Raw genomic sequence first — 16,698 nt, forward strand, 5'->3', positions numbered from 1 at the left:
GCAAGTGTCCAGAGAGGTCTCAGAGTCCCCTGTTGAATCCCACCCCTGTCCTGGGATTGCAAGAGTATTTCATTTGTGTATGCATTCCACTCGGTTGGTAGGGACTTCCCAGAGTGGAAGGAATGGATGCCTGGGTCGACTAGCAATGTCTGCAGTGGGGAAGCCCAGCAGCAGGGAGCAGGGAACTTGGCGATTCTGGCCAGGCTGTGTATTTGGACTTTGCTACTGCCAAGGGCCCTGGACTCTGAGATCACACTTCTGTCTCAGATATTTGATGCTGTCCCCAGTCACCTGTTTCAATCCAAATCCCTGGTGTGCCTCTTAATCCTGCAGACTTCCTCTACTCTGAGCCCACATACCTGCTGATTGTGTAGCTCTGTGATGTCATCTTTCTAGCCACACTGGCCTGACCCATCTCCTGACCCACTGGCCTGTCCGAGATGTCATCACTGCTTATGCCCGATCCCAGCTGCCTTGCTGGTGACTAATTTCCCAGAAGTGTCTGAGGCTTTTTCAGTGTTTATGACGCTGTAGACAAAAGCACAGCTGACCTACTTCCATACCCTCTCAATGGATGTCACCTCCTAACATTTCTCAACTTCATCTTCTCTCCATGCCCCACTGTCACCACCCTAGTCCAAGCCACCATCATCTCTTTGGGGAATAATTGCAGTGAACTCCTAACTGGCCAAACCTCATCCACTTGGGTTCCCCTTCCAACCTAACTGGGTGGACCTTTCTAGAAACCCACCTGTGTTAGTTTCCTAGGGCTGCTGTAACAGACTGAGTGACTTAAAATCTGTTGTCTCAAGTTCTGGAGGCCAGAAGCCCAAATCAAGGTGACAGCAGAGCCATGCTCCCTCTGAAAGGCTCTATGGGAGGATCCGTCCCTGCCTCTTCCAGCTTCTGGTTTTGCTGGCAGTGCTCAGCATTCCTTGGCTTGCAGCTGCATCACTACAATCTCTGCCTCTATCATCACATGGCCATCTTCTCCCTTTGTGCCCTCTTCTTAGAGGGACACCAGTCATAATGGATTGTGTTCACCCTACTTTAGTATGACCTCATCTTAACTAATTATATCTGCAATGACCTTATTTCTAAATAAGGTCACATTTTGAGGCATGGGGATTAGGACTTCAGCATATATTTTTTGTGGGGAGGGGACACAATTGAACCTATAACTTCAAGCACATGGTTCCCCATCCCTCTCTCCCGCCAAACCACAAGTCCTTCACTGGGTTCCACTTGCTTTTGAAATAAAGACAGAAGTCCTTCCCATGACCTTGAAGGCCCTGCCTGATCTGTCCCCTGAGGACTTCTCCAGCCTCATCTCACACTGTCTCCCACTTCAGTCCCTCAAGTTACCTTTCTGCCATCCATGGCCTCTTTGTACTGTTGACTTTGCCTGAAAACTCTTCTCCTTCTTCTCACCATAGATGTCTCATACACAGCCTTTATATCTCTGCTCAAGCGTCACTTCTTCCAGGAAGCCTTCCTTGACTCCCAGACCAGGTCAGACCCCCCACTTCACAGGCAGTTGAACCACCATGCTTCTCTCTTATAGCGAAATCACAGCTGCACGGTCCCACTTGCTGTGATTGTTTGAATAGTGTCTCTCTGCCCACCGGCCAGTAAGACGCATGAGGGCACGGGCAGGGGCTGTGTTTGTTCAACTCTGTTTCCCCATGTGGACACAAACAAAGACCAACCAAATGAGAACATGCAAGGGCTATTTCTTCAGAGCATCCTGAGGCAAAGGAGTCGATCACCATCACTTGTGTTTGGCAGAGCCCCGAAGGCAGGCAGAGGAGCAGGAAAGCTTTATTTTATTTTTTATAAATTTATTTATTTATTTTTGGCTGCATTGGGTCTTGGTTGCTGCACGCGGGCTTTCTCTAGTTGCAGCGAGCAGGGGCTGCTCTTTGTTGCGGTGTGCGGGCTTCTCATTGTGTTGGCTTCTCTTGTTGCGGAGCATGGGTTCTAGGTGCGAGAGCTTCAGTAGTTGTGGCGCGTGGGCTCAGTAGTTGTGGCTCTCAGGCTCTAGAGCGCAGGCTCAGTAGTTGTGGCGCACAGGCTTAGTTGCTCCGCGGCATGTGGGAGCTTCCCGGACCAGGGCTCGAACCCATGTCGCCTCCATTGGCAGGCGGATTCTTAATCACCGCGCCACTAGGGAAGCCCAGGAAAGCTTTATAGTGGAAAACAAGGAAGGCTCAGATATGCTCTGGTAGGAGGCTGTCAGCGGGGAAGCCGGAGGCAGGCTAGTAGAAGCTGGACACCCTATGTGAGTATGTCAGGGAGTGTATTTGGCTTTCTCTGATTGGTCCTACGTTGGAAGCAGGAACAAAAATGAGGGGAGCTGTCAGTTATTAGTCACGTCCCCATTGCTTTGGGCCGACGGTCACACGGGTTAGTCTGGCTTCCTGGATTACTTGCTGGGTCAGTGTTCTGACTTCCTACACCTCTGACTTATGGGCTGGTTTCCTGGGTGGTGGGTCAGTGTTCTGACTTCCTACACCTCTGACTTATGGGCTGGTTTCCTGGGTGGCGGGTCAGTGTTCTGACTTCCTACACCTCTGACTTATGGGCTGGTTTCCTGGGTGGCAGGTCAGAGTTCTGTTTTCACATGTGCTCTGACCATTGTCCATTTTTATTTTTTTTATTATTATTTTTTTTTTAGCGGTACGCGGGCCTCTCACTGCTGTGGCCTCTCCCGTTGCGGAGCACAGGCTCCAGACGCGCAGGCTCAGTGGCCATGGCTCACGGGCCCAGCCGCTCCGCGGCATGTGGGATCTTCCCGGACCGGGGCACGAACCCGTGTCCCCTGCATCGGCAGGCGGACTCTCAACCACTGCGCCACCAGGGAAGCCCTCCATTTTTATATTCAATCTCTCACCAGCACCTTCCTTGTCACATTGTAAATATTCAATAAGTACATTGGAACGAATGGACTTGAGCGGGTCTCTTATCCCGAGCCTCAATTTCCCCCTTTTATAGTGGAGATAATAATACAACTTACTCCATCTATAGGTTGTTGACAGGTAATCCATGGGAAGCACCTGGCATTGGGCCAGGCACTCAGTGAATGAGGAATAAATGGTGGGCGTTGTTGTTGCCGTTATTGCTGTTTTAAAACAAAGACATTCCAGGCGAAACTCGTACAAAGCGCTAGAAAAGGAGAGGACAGTAACTGGGGGTTAGGAGATCCTGGAGTGTTGATAATGTGTTGGTTCTTGATCTGGGTGCTGGTTACATGGGTGTGTTTACTTTATAGAAATGCATTGAGCACTTTTCTGTACCTGTGTTATACTTCAATAGAAAGTTTACTTTTAAAAAGTGGTTGTGGGACTTTCCCAGTGGTGCAGTGGTTAAGAATCCGCCTGCCAGTGCAAGGGACATGGGTTCAATCCCTGGTCCGGGAAGGTGCCACATGCTGCAAGCAACTAAGCCACGAGCACAACTACTGAGCCTGCGCTCTAGAGCCCACAAGCCACAACTACTGAGCCCAGGCGCTGCAACTGTTGAAGTCCATGTGCTCTAGGGCATGTGTGCTGCAACTACTGAGCCCAAGCCACAACTACTGAGCCCAGGCGCTGCAACTGTTGAAGTCCATGTGCTCTAGGGCATGTGTGCTGCAACTACTGAGCCCACGGGCTGCAACTACTGAAGCCTGTGCACCTAGAACCCATGCTCCGCAACAAGAGAAGCCACCACATTGAAAAGCCCACGCAACGAAGAGTAACCCCCGCTTGCCGCAACTAGAGAAAGCCCGCGCGCAGGAACAAAGACCCAATGCAGCCAAAAAAAAAAAAAAAAAAGTGGTTGCTACTCCCCCAAGGTTGAGCAGAGAAGGACGGAGGGTCCTGCCCCGTGACTTTGGCCTTGAGGTGTGGTGGGTGGAAGAGGTGGGATCAGGCATGGCCGGCTGCAGCCTCTCTCTGTCCTCTGGGCTGAATGATCATGGGGTTCTGTGGACTTCCACCAGAGGAGACCCAGATGCTGAGCTGGGGTGCTGCCTATGTTCATAGCAGGGCTGTGATGAGAGATGCTTAACCAGAAACAGGCTGTACCCTCTGAATGAGGAAAATTACCTCAGAGCTCAGAAAGAGAAGTCATCCCGGCCCTAAAGGGGATCAGAATATGCTGCCCAAAAATATGCCACTTGGACTACTTTGGGCTGAAGGCAATTGAGAAACAACAAATGCAAGAAGAGTTCTCTTCTCTGCCCTTATCTGCCTAAAGCAGGTTATAAATTTCCTGCAAGAAAAGTGGTTTTCCTGTACCAGGAAGGGGAGAGCAACTCATCACTGGAGGTGGAGAGTTGACGCCAGGATGAGTCTGCATAAACAGTCCTTTCTAAAAGAACCCTTATCTTCCATTAGTTCCCCATATATTTCCTAGTCACTTCCCCATGACCTATCACCCCCAGAAGCCCAAACCTCTGTTCCTTTGTCTAGTCACTTCTCCAGAATTTATCATCCTTTGTTAAAATGATATGTAAGCCCCCAAGTTTAATTGCTTCTTTTTTTTTTAAACATCCTTATTAGAGTATAATTGCTTTACAATGGTGCATCAGTTTCTGCTTTATAACAAAGTGAATCAGTTATACATATACATATATCCCCATATCTCTTCCCTCTTGCATCTCCCTCCCTCCCACCCTCCCTATCCCACCCCTCTAGGTGGTCACAAAGCACTGAGCTGATCTCCCTGTGCTATACGGCTGCTTCCCACTAGCTATCTGTTTTACATTTGGTAGTGTGTATATGTCCATGCCACTCTCTCACTTTGTCCCAGCTAACCCTTCCCCCTCCCCGTATCCTCAAGTCCATTCTCTAGTAGGTCTGCATCTTCTTTCCTCTCAACTCCCATGCAGGTAAAATAAAATTGTACCTTTTCTCCTGTTAACCTGTCTTTTGTCAGTTTAATTCCCAGGCTCCATGAACTGAACCTAAGAGATTGGAGGAAAAGTTTTTTTCCTCCCTGACTGCTGCCTTCATCTCATCACTCTGTATTCTTTTTTCTTGAGAGCACTTACCATGGTCTGAAATTATCTGGTTTACTTCTTTGTTTGCTTGGAATGTGCTGAAAAGTAGGGGCTGTATGTGTGTCCTGTTCACCCTCAATCCTCAGGGCCTGGCACTTACTAGCACCAGAGGCCCCCGCAGTGGAGAACAGAGGGCCTGGCCTCATCTGGGAGACGTGAGTAGTCGTAAGGTGGATCAGGTGGGAGTCTGAAGTCTTACTTAAACAGTGGCCAGTGTGGTTAAAAACATCCCTCATGCTTTGTCATTCCCCATCTAGTCTAAGGGAGTCTCCAGTGTCTTGCAGGACTGTGGCAAATTTGAGGACATTAAGAGCTGAGATTCTTAAAGGTTGGTGATTAAATTCCAAGGCCCATGGGAAAGCAACTCCTGAGTGACAAGTTAGAAAACCTGAAAAAATCTGAATTTCAACATCTAGCTGATGCCTCTGTACAGTGATATGGGTGGAAATCTAGAGTTACTCACCTTTTCCCCTTGATAATTCACTTCAGACCCAGGGTCATGTGTGGGCTGGACCTATTTCCTTAGGGGGAATTTCTTTTTTCTAAATTGAAGTAGAGTTGATTTACAATATTGTGTTAATTTCTGCTATACAGCAAAGTAATTCCGTTATACATACATATATTCTTTTTTTAAATATTCTTTTCCATTATGGTTTATCATAGGATATTGAATATAGTTCTCTGTGTTATACAGTAGGATCTTGTTGTTTTTCCATCCTGTACATAATAGGTTACATCTGCTAACCCCAACCTCCCGGTCCACTCCTCCCCCACCCCCTTCCCTTTGGCAACCACCACCAGTGGCAACCACCAGTCTGTTCTCTATGTCCAGGAGTCTGTTTCTGTTTTGTAGATAAGTTCATTTGTGTCATATTTTAGATTCCACATATAAGTGATATCATATGGTATTTGTCTTTCTCTTTCTGACTTACTTCACTTAGTAAGATAATCTCTAGTTGCATCCATGTTGCTGCAAATGGCATTATTTCATTCTTTTTTATGACTGAGTAGTATTCCATTGTATATATGTACTTAGGGGGAATTTCTAAGGGCAAGACAGGATATAGTACTTTAAGATATGATAATGTTAGGATAGCTTGACTTAGCATAACATGTATCTGGACTACGCTTAGGATAGTAAGCACTCCTATGATACCTGGCTAGGCTGGGGCACTTTCAGTAAATGAATGAACAAGCCACTAGCCTGGCTTACATGCACTGTATATGTGTGTGTGTGTGTGTGTGTGTGTGTGTGAAGGTTAAATACAGAAAGAGAAGAAGAAGAAGGGGAGGAGCAGGGAGAATGGAGAAGAGAGAAGAGAAGGAAACACGGGCCCTCCTGTCCCTTGAGCCTGGGGGGACTTGTAACTAAACATCCACTTGCCCGGCTAACACTTCTCAGGTCCCAGGAAGATGTTTCTTTACATCTCTTGCTCTGTGTCCTCAAAACAAAAGACAACTGTGTCTAAAGATGTGGAGGCTGTCCCTCTCCGATCCCAGAGACAGGGGACGAGGGAAGATTTGAGTGGTGGGAACCTTAGGAAACAAACAAACAAAAAGACAAAATTAAGTCATCAAATCCTTTTTCTCAGATACGGTGAATATGATAGATTCTCATATAACAAAGTATTGTTTCCTGGTAGTGCTAAATGTCTGTTTTTTTCCTTTTCTTGGTGTTTTAATTTGTATTATAGTTATAGTTAATTTGTATGGACTAATTCCAGAGGTATTCACAGAGTAGCTTGTTAGTTATAACAATTGCACATGGTGACTAGGAAAATTTGCAGTATTAAACAACTCGTGTTATTTTTGATTTGCGTACATATAGGTCTAGATGTAACATGAGAGAAGTGTTATATCAATTTTTTATGTTGGCAACTAGTTAGACATTGAATATTAGAATTGTGAACTGTCATGTTTAGAAAAATTTAGCAAGGTTTAATGAAATTCAGTGAATATTTTAAAACATTAAAAACTTTCATTTTATTTAAATCATTTTGATTAAAAATTTTGGTTTTCCTTAATTATAATTCATAGTTTACCTTTTATTTGTAATAGCTGACTTTGAATGCTTTAGAAGAAAACAAGTTTGTGAAAACATACAAAAATAATTTTGATTTTTAAATTTTTTACCTTTAATATGCGTTTTTGATGAAAATATATTCAAATGTCATACTTTGAATACCGTTGCATTTTATTATTTATTCTTTATTTATGTTTGGCTGTGTTGGGTCTTCATTGCCGCATGCAGGCTTTCTCTAGTTGCGGCAAGCGGGAGCTACTCTTCATTGTGATGTGCAGGCTTCTCATTGCAGTGGCCTCTCTTGTTGCGGAGCACAGGTTCTAGGTGTGTGGGCTTTACTAGTTGTGGCACGAGGGCTCAGTAGTTGTGGCTCACAGGCTCTAGAGCACAGGCTCAGTAGTTGTGGCACATGGGCTTAGTTGCTCCGCAGCATGTGGGCTCTTCCTGGACCAGGGATCGAACCTGTGTCCCCTGCATTAGCAGGCGGATTCTTAACCACTGCACCACCAGGAAAGTTCCTACAGTTGCATTTTAATTTTTAGTCCTTGAGCTCATTATTGACAGTAGAACATTAATTATGTGAAATTTTTATGATATCATTACATAGTTTTTGCTAAAAAGAAGGGAAGAAAAACAAATTCTACGAATTTAAAATACAATAATTTATGAATTATGTACATCATTGTTTTTTGTTTTTGTTTTTGGTCGCACCACATGACATGCGGGATATTAGTTTCCCGACCAGGAATTGAACCCGTGCCCCCTGCAGTGGAAGTGTGGCATCCTAACCACTGGACTGCCAGGCAATTCCCCTAATTGGATGAGTTTTTTTTGTTTTCATCATTGTTTTATTATTCATCCAAACATTGTTGACCTGGCAATACTGACATATAAAATAATAAAAGCTAGTCATTTTTTATATTTTGCCTATTTTGTTCATGCAAAAAGCCATACACAGCCTATCCACTTAAAATGTGTGTGAAGCACTTGTGTACCTCACGTCTCAGAACATTCCTGAAAGACAGGTATTGATGCTTCCTTATAGATGAGGAAACTAAGCTAAATTCCAGAGAATGTGCCAGTCCTCAGCTTCCTACTGAAATCTTCCTGGTTCCCTGCTCTTTCTACAGTTTCTGGACTAACTGCTTAATTTTGCAAGACACGGAGAGCAGAGTCCCAGTGAGATGATGGTTATTAGGAAGGGCCCGCCCTGGCCCCAGTCAATGGAGAGGCTGCTATGACAATGTATAAAGAATTCTGCAGATGTCAATCGCCTCTGCCAAAAATGTTAGAAAAAAACAAAGAAGCCATAGCTGTGGTTCAGTTGCTATGAGAAGGCATTTGTCAAGGTCGGAGGACAGCACGATGTACTCTAACGCTTCTTTGCACCACTTGTGATTCACACATGTGGTGCGTGGGCCTCTGTGCTGTCACCCTGGGCCAGCAAATGCCAGGGCCGGGAGCCAGGGCAAGAATATTTGGAGAGGGAAGGATGGATCAGCTGTGTCGAATGCCTCTGCAGGGTTCAGATGAGGCCTGAGAATGTCCATGAGGCTTAGCACGTGGGGGCGATGAATGTGAGTGTTTTGGGGCAATGCAGGTGGGAGCTGCTAGGTGGGAGGTGAACAGGTGGGAGGGAGACCGAGGTGGGCAGCAGGAGGGGATGCAGAGCTGCAGGAAATCTTTTCAGATGTCAGCTGCCAATGGCTTTGCAGAAAGTTTGGGTTCAGGAGAGGGTCTGAGAGGGCCGAGCACCCCACTTGTGAGAACAGTGATGCATCCTGGGTTTTAGTTCTTCTCTCTCAGGTCTTCCTCCAGCTTTCTGTTAGGACTGTATTTTGAGTGTTTGGAATGTTGGATCCATCGCTCCAGGCTTCAGTAATGGTCCAGCTGGCATTCTGGGTGTCCTTAGATCCCTTATGGGCGTCAGGGCCCCAATACCCGCTCCCTTAGCCTTCTCACTGGCTCTCAGAGGACAGCATAAGCCACAGCATTTTTTACCCAAATGTTGCAGGAGAAGACAATTCCTTCTCTCTGCCTTCCCTTCTAATGCCTTAAAATCATCCCAGAGATGACAGCACTTATGTCTTTTTTTTCCTCTTTGAGATTTACTTTAATGACTCAGTGGAATTGATGGCAAACATCTATTAATTCATTTGCACATAAGCCTTTGCCTGGCTGTGTCTTTGCGGGCTTTGAGAAGGATTGTAGGAAGAAAAGGCTGACATTGAGATGTGGGCAAAGCTTTCCAATCCACCAGCACCTTCTGAGTTCATGGGCTGCACTCCCCTCTTGAACAGCCTGCGTTTACTGCCATGGATCCTCTACTGTCTAGGAAACCCTCCATTCTCCTGTGTTTCTCCTTAACTCTTACATTCCTACCCCACTCACGACACTTCTGACACCAGATGTGTGTGGCTGGGTTTCCCCACAACGAGCAATTCTCTGCGACACCAGCTGGGTGTCCTACAGTTTAACTCAATTAAGCTCGCTGAGCTTCATACTTTGGGGATTTTTATGGAAGCTTCCTCACGTAGGCATGATCAATTATTAACTCCATTTCCAGCTCCTCTCCCCTCTCTGGGGGATGCAGGGTGGGGCTGAAACTCTGAGCTTCTAATCGTGGCTTGGTCTCTATGGTGACCAGCCGCCATCCAGGAGCCCACCAAGAGTCACCTCATTAGAACAAGAGACTCCTATCACCCCCGAAATTCCAAGGCACTTAGGAGCTGGTGTCAGGAACCAGAGTTAAAGACCAAATATTAGCACAAAAGATGCTCCCTGTGCTCTTATCACTTAGGAAATGCCAAGGGTCCAGGAGCTCTGTGCCAGGAGCTGGGGCAGAGACCAATATATATATTTTCTATTATCTCACGTACACAGTGAGATCTCTGGCGCTCTGTGATGTACATGATCGTTTTATATTTATTATTTCTACACCAGTAATATTTAATTAATTAGCTAACCAGTTAATTAATAATTTTGTTAGTCATGCCAGGCATGTAATAGGTACTCCATAAAAATTTATTGCATATAAGACAGACTGTGTACCAATATTTTGATAACCTATAAGTTCTGTGATGTCTTTTTTCTGGCATTTCTTTTCTTCCTTAATACAGGTAACTTATAAGGAATCTATGTAGTTTGCATTTGAATGACTTGAATATCCTTTAGTTCTACTTTGATTTGACACAAAGAAGCACTGGTAGGTCTCAAGTATTACCTGTTTTAGAAGCCTCTTGTCTGTAAGAGGAAACCCAATATCAAGAAATTGAAACAAATTAACTTCTGTGGAAGGAATGTAAAGAAAACGTTGGGTAGCTTGGCTAGAGCATTATCAGAGCAGTGTGTTGAATTGTAATGAAAATTTTTGATGTGCTGTTTCAATTTTCAGTAGCAAATCAATGTGTGTGTAGAGGATCTTATTAAAAAGTTTATTGCGTAAATGAATAAGAAAAGTGATGTTCTAAGAGCTTGGGTGAATTCCCCAAGGTCAGACAGCTGGAAAATTCAGAGCGACGGTGAGCTCCTGTGTCTTCCGATTGTGTATCTGTTCAAGATCATGCCTAGATAAGAACATGAGGGGCCCCTGAGGCTCTAGAACAATGTCCTAGATTTGGACCTGGCCCTGATGTCTGTGGTTTCCAGAACTTCTGGATGACAGTGCCCCCCTTCCTTGAAGTTTCTCTTATTAGATGGTTTTCCCGGGTCTGATTCTCAGGGGGATATCTGTCCAATTCAAGGAGCTCCCCCCACCATCCGCCGCCACAGCACCTGTATGTTAGGGAAGAGCAGACAGATAAGAAGAGGGTGCCCTGGAGTGCGCGCTGCGGCCTCTCTCGTTATGTTGGGTTTCGTTGCTATTTCTCCTTAATTAACTCACGTAGTCTCCATTAAATGTTACCTGCAGCCCGTCGGTAAGTTGAGATGGAGATGCTCACATTTCTCGTTCATGAAAGAATCAGCCTTCTGAAGCATTTTGTTTCTTCTCTCCTCTAACATTTCATATGTGCCTGAGCAGTTCGGGGCTCTCCTAATATTTTTTGCCCCGGTCAAAAATGGGTACATTTATCAAATAGATCACAGAGTTGGTCAGATAGCAAAAACTTTAAGGATAGGTTTTTACTGAAAAATGCTCAGAAACTTCTTGGCAAGAAGTCTTTGAACGTGGGGGCAGCCCCACTGCTGACACGGGCTGTGTTGGAGCAGGTGGTGGTGGTTGTTTTTTATTCGGTGGGAGGGAGGATGTGCCTTGGGAATCCTGATTCTTCAGTGGAGGAAGCTGGAGTGGAAAAGCTGGGTCATATAGTAGTTTTAAGACACTGTCAACCCGTTTTCCAAAGAATTTTAAATTCAGGAGAGAAAACATGTTGAAAAGTAACCTAAGAGCCCAAGAGATCTTATCGGCACTTGGGGAACACACCTGTTCACACAGAGAAAGCAACTCCAGCAGTGAAGAGAGTTCCAGTCCCCTCCATGTCCTCACCAACACTTGGTATGACAGGTCTTTTTAAAAATTAGGACGTTTTCATTGATTTGTAGTGGGATTCTCCTAATGACTATGATGTTCAGCATCTTTCCACGCGCCTACGCTATGGACCGAATGTATCTCTCCAAAATTCAAAGGTTGAAACCTAATCCCAAGTATGAGGATATTAGGAGATGGGTCCTTTGGGAGGTGATTAGGTCCCTCCTAAATGACCTCCAGATCACCTCCTAAATAGGGTGGAGCCCTAATGAGTGAGATTAGTGCCCTTATAAAACAGACCTGCAGGCATCTCCCTTGCCCCCTTCTGCCATGTGAGGACACAGCTGGGAGGCGCTGGCTGTGAATCAGGAAGAGGGTTCTCACCAGACACCAAATCTGTCAGTGCCTTGATCTTGGACTTCCCAGCCTCCAGAACTGTGAGGAATAAATTTCTGTTGTTTAAGCCACCAGTCTGTCGTATTCTGTTATAGGAGCCTAAATGAAGTAAGACATCCTTATTGAGAATTACAAGCATACCTCGTTATATTGTGTTTCACAGACATTGCATTTTTTACAAATTGAAGGTTTGTGGCAATCCCGCATCAAGTAAGTCTATTAGTGTTATTTTTCCAACAGCATTTGCTCACATCATGTCTCTGTGTCACATTTTGGTAATTTTTGCAATTTCCAAACTTTTTCATTATTATTATATTTGTTTTAGTGATCTGTGATCGTTTTTTTTTTTTTTTTTACCTGCGGTACGCGGGCCTCTCACTGTTGTGGCCTCTCCCGCTGCTGAGCACAGGCTCCGGACGCGCAGGCTCAGAGGCCATGGCTCACGGGCCCAGCCGCTCCGCGGCATGTGGGATCCTCCCGGACCAAGGCACGAACCCGTGTCCCCTGCGTCGGCAGGCGAACTCTCAACCACTGCGCCACCAGGAAAGCCCCGATCTGTGATCTTTGATGTCACTACTATTATGACTTGCTGAAGGCTCAGATAATGGTTAGCATTTTTTAGCAATGAAGTATCTTAAAAATTAAGGTATGTACATTTTTTTTAGACATAATGCTATTGCCCACGTAATAGACTATGGTATAGTGTAAACAAAACTTTTATATGCACTGGAAAACCAAAAAGTTATTGTGACCCACTTTATTGCAAGATTCGCTTTATTGCGGTGGTCTATAACTAAACTTGAAATATCTCAGAGGTCTGCCTGTAGCTTTAAAGATAGGATCAATAACAGCATATTTGTACACCAATTAGAAAGATTTATTAGACAGTGAAAAATCAGTGACTGAGGGGAGAGTGATTGGAGTGATGTCCTTGAGTGTGATGGGGTCCTGTGTCCACATGGAGAAGCTGGCTTAGGTAGGATGGGGCTGGAGCATCCTATGCATAAGGATAGAAGGCAGAGTATGTGGGATGCAGGTGCTGGTGGTGCACAAATGGGTTTGGGGGCGGGGCAAAAAGCTCTCTTCTGATGGTTTCTGTTTTCTCAGTGAAGAAGCAAGTTCACCTGCTGAGGATGAAGATGTTTTGGGGTTTGAGGATTGAAAGAGTGATCTGGGGAAGTGAGAGAGAGAGAGAGAAAAGACTAGAGATAGAGTGGGGTTTCCTGGCAGGAAGTTTTACTTTGTGAAATATTTCAGACTTCAACGACCTGTAGAACGTAGCAGGCAGTGCCTGTAGTTCGATACCACTGGATCTGACCTGGGATTCCCATTAACCAAATTTGGTGTCATCATGACTCAGCCACCTGATCTAGTCACCTTGAGCCTCTTTATAAGTGCTTACGGTATTTTTGGCCAGTGTCAGCACAGCCGAGCAGCATGGTTCTCCAGTGCCCTGAATTATTCATGGTTTTGACCTATTCTAACGAGAACTTTGCCCAAAAGGCTAAATTATTAAGCACCTGGGTGCGATCTTGGAGGATGCTGCCTAGAAAACCGGGACACGGTGAATTTTCTTGCTGGTTTTGCTTCTTATGGGAGTTGAGCCTTCACTAATGACGCACAATTGCTCCCCAAATGAAAGATGGTGATGCCGAGTGGCACTAACGTCACAGAACCCAGAGCAGAGAAGCCTGACTAATTAGAGGAGGAGAGATCCCCACCTGGCCCGAAAGTCAGCGCTTTTTTAGAGCATCATGAAGGTGTAGTGGATGATGACCACACCATTCCCTTAGCTTGTCAGGCCGAGGGGATTTCTTTTTAAGAAACATGAATCACTTCTAGCGACAGAAGAAAATGAAATTCTGGAAATAAACATGTTCAGCAGTGCCCTAGGGATCCATGAGGGCTGTTCAGCACTTAGGCAACACATATCCTGTGCATTTAGAGAAAGTGAGCTTAGCTGTGTATTGAAGTAAATAGGTAATGACCACACTGAGCTCCTTAGTTCTTGAGTCATTTTTGGAAAGCAAAACGAATACACACATCTAGATGTGAGGTAAATGTGCCGACTTTTAAATAATGGTATAGTTGTCTACTTTTAGTTCTCCATTTGCATAAAGATTTTAATTGCTGCAGTTCTGTAACTGCAGGGCAATTTAAAGACTTCATGAATATTATATGTACTTATGCAAAATTCCAGAGCTAAAATTTTCCATATAAATAACACTAGGTTTTCCTGCTTTGTAGTCAAGAATTTCTAAGGATGTTGGGTATTATTAAAAGAACATCGGGGGCTTCCCTGGTGGCGCAGTTGTTAGAATCTGCCTGCCAATGCAGGGGACACAGGTTCAATCCCTGGTCTGGGAAGATCCCACATGCCACGGAGCACCTAAGCCCGTGCGCCACAACTACTGAGCCTGTGCTCTAGAGCCCGCGAGCCACAACTACTGAGCCCACATGCATAGAGCCCATGCTCCACAACAAGAGAAGCCACCACAATGAGAAGCCTGCACACCACAACAAAGAGTAGCCCCCACTCGCTGCAACTAGAGAAAGCCCGCGTGCAGCAACGAAGACCCAACGCAGCCAAAAATAAATAAATAAAATAAATAATAAAAAATTTTTTAAAAAGAACGCTGTACGCTCACTGAAGCATTTATAGGTAAAGGACATTCTGTCTAGGATTTCTTTTTCTTTTTTTTTTTGCGGTACGCGGGCCTCTCACTGTTGTGGCCTCTCCTGTTGCGGAGCACAGGCTCCGGACGCACAGGCTCAGCGGCCATGGCTCACGGGCCCAGCCGCTCCGCGGCATGTGGGATCCTCCCGGACCGGGGCACGAACCCGTGTCCCCTGCATCAGCAGGCGGACTCTCAACCACTGCGCCACCAGGGAAGCCCTAGAATTTATTTTTTTATCCAGCAAAAACGGGGTGGAGCTGGGAATAAATGAAGAAAAAATATTTATGGGCAATAGATGCACAGCACTTACAGTATAGTATAGAAAGCTTTTCTGCCATTATTTCTTCAAATATTTTCTTTCTCCTACTCCCGCTTTTCTTCCTGGACTCAATTACACATATATTATTATGCCTCTTGAAGATGTCTTACAGCTCACTGATGCCTGGGTTTGTTTTTTTTTTTTCCCCAGAATTTTTTCCTTCTATATTTTAGTCGTATCTTTTCTGTTGCTGTGTTTTCAAGTACATTACTCTTTTCTTCTACAGTGTCTAATCTGTTAATCCCATTCAGTGTATTTTTCATCTCCAGAAGTTCAATTTGGGTCTTTTGTATCTCTTTCGTGTTTCTTCTTAACCTGCTCACATTTTCGTCAATCTTCCTGACCATATCAAATGTAGTTGTAGTAACTATTTTAATGTCTTTTTCTATTAGTTTTATCTGTGTGATTTCACTTGATTGATTTTTCTCCTCATTATGGAGTATAGTCCTTGCTTCTTTGCATGTCTGGTCATTTTTGATTGGGTGCCAGATATTGTGAATCTTACCTTGTTGGGTGTTGGATATTCTTCTATTAAAAAAATATCTTCTCGAGCTTTGTTCTGGGACGTAGTTAAGTTACTTGGAAGTAGTTTGATCCTTTTGAGGCTTGCTTTTAAGCTTTGTGAGACAGAACCAGAGCAATCTTTAGTTTAGGGCCAATTTTGCCCCACCTTCTGAGTACTTGACTTCATGCTGTGTATATTATTAATGGAGCTTTTCATTCTGCCTGTTGAGACAATTCCCAGCAATCTGTGGGCTTCTGCCTGCTTATTTCAAGCATTTCCCCACCTGACTCCAGGTAGTTTCCTCACGTGCATGTGCTGATGATGATACTCAGCTGAAGACTCAAGAGGGCTCCTTTGCAAATCTCCAGAGCCGGCTTTCTAAGCACCCTCTCCTCTGTGGCACTCTGCCCTGCAAATTCTTGCTGCTTTGCCCTCCCCAAACTCTTAACTCAGGGAGACTTCCAGGCTCTGCCTGGGTCCCCCTCCTTGCACTGCAGCCTAGAAACTCTTTGCCTCATTTTCCCCCTCTATCAGGGATCATTGTCCTATGCTGCCTGCCATCCAGTGTCAAAAGCTGCTGTTTCTTATGGTTTGTCCAGTTTTGTAGGTGCTTAAGGCAGGAGGGTTCATCCAGTCCCTGCTATTTCATCTTGGCCAGAAGTGGAGGAGATCTCCACAATTTTTTTTTATTTTAATAGATCTTTATTGGAATATGGTTTCTGTTATACACCAAAGTGAATCAGCCATATGCATACATATGTCCCCATATCCCTTCCCTCTTGAGCCTCCCTCCCATCCTCCGTATCCCACCCCTCTAGGTCATTGCAAAGCACTGAGCTGATCTCCCTGTGCTATGCTGCTGCTTCCTACTAGCTAACTATTTCACATTTGGTAGTGTATATATGTCGATGCTACTCTTCGCCCCAGCTTCCCCCTCCCACCCCATGTCCTCAAGTCCATTTTCTATGCCTACATCTTTATTCCTGCCCTGCAGCTGGGTTCATCAGTACCTTTTTTTTTTTTTTTTTTAGATTCCATATATATGCGTTAGCATATGGTATTTGTTTTTCCCTTTCTGACTTACTTCACTCTGTATGACAGACTCTAGGTCCATCCACCTCACTACAAATAACTCAATTTCATTTCTTTTTATGGCTGAGTAATATTCCATTGTATATATGTGCCACATATTCTTTATCCATTCATCTGTGATGGACATTTAGGTTGGTTCCATGTCCTGGCTATTTTAAATAGGGCTGCAATGA

General features: G+C 44.9%; 1 protein-coding gene across 1 annotated transcript in view; it reads left to right on the forward strand.

Annotated features, from left to right (window-relative positions):
- The window catches only part of LMTK2 (lemur tyrosine kinase 2), a 173,914-nt gene that overhangs the window by 19,355 nt on the left and 137,861 nt on the right, over nt 1-16,698 (forward strand). The gene's annotated exons all lie outside the window — the stretch shown is intronic.

Source organism: Tursiops truncatus, chromosome 15 (assembly GCF_011762595.2).
Source record: "Tursiops truncatus isolate mTurTru1 chromosome 15, mTurTru1.mat.Y, whole genome shotgun sequence".
In the NCBI taxonomy this organism is placed as follows: Eukaryota; Metazoa; Chordata; class Mammalia; order Artiodactyla; family Delphinidae; genus Tursiops; species Tursiops truncatus.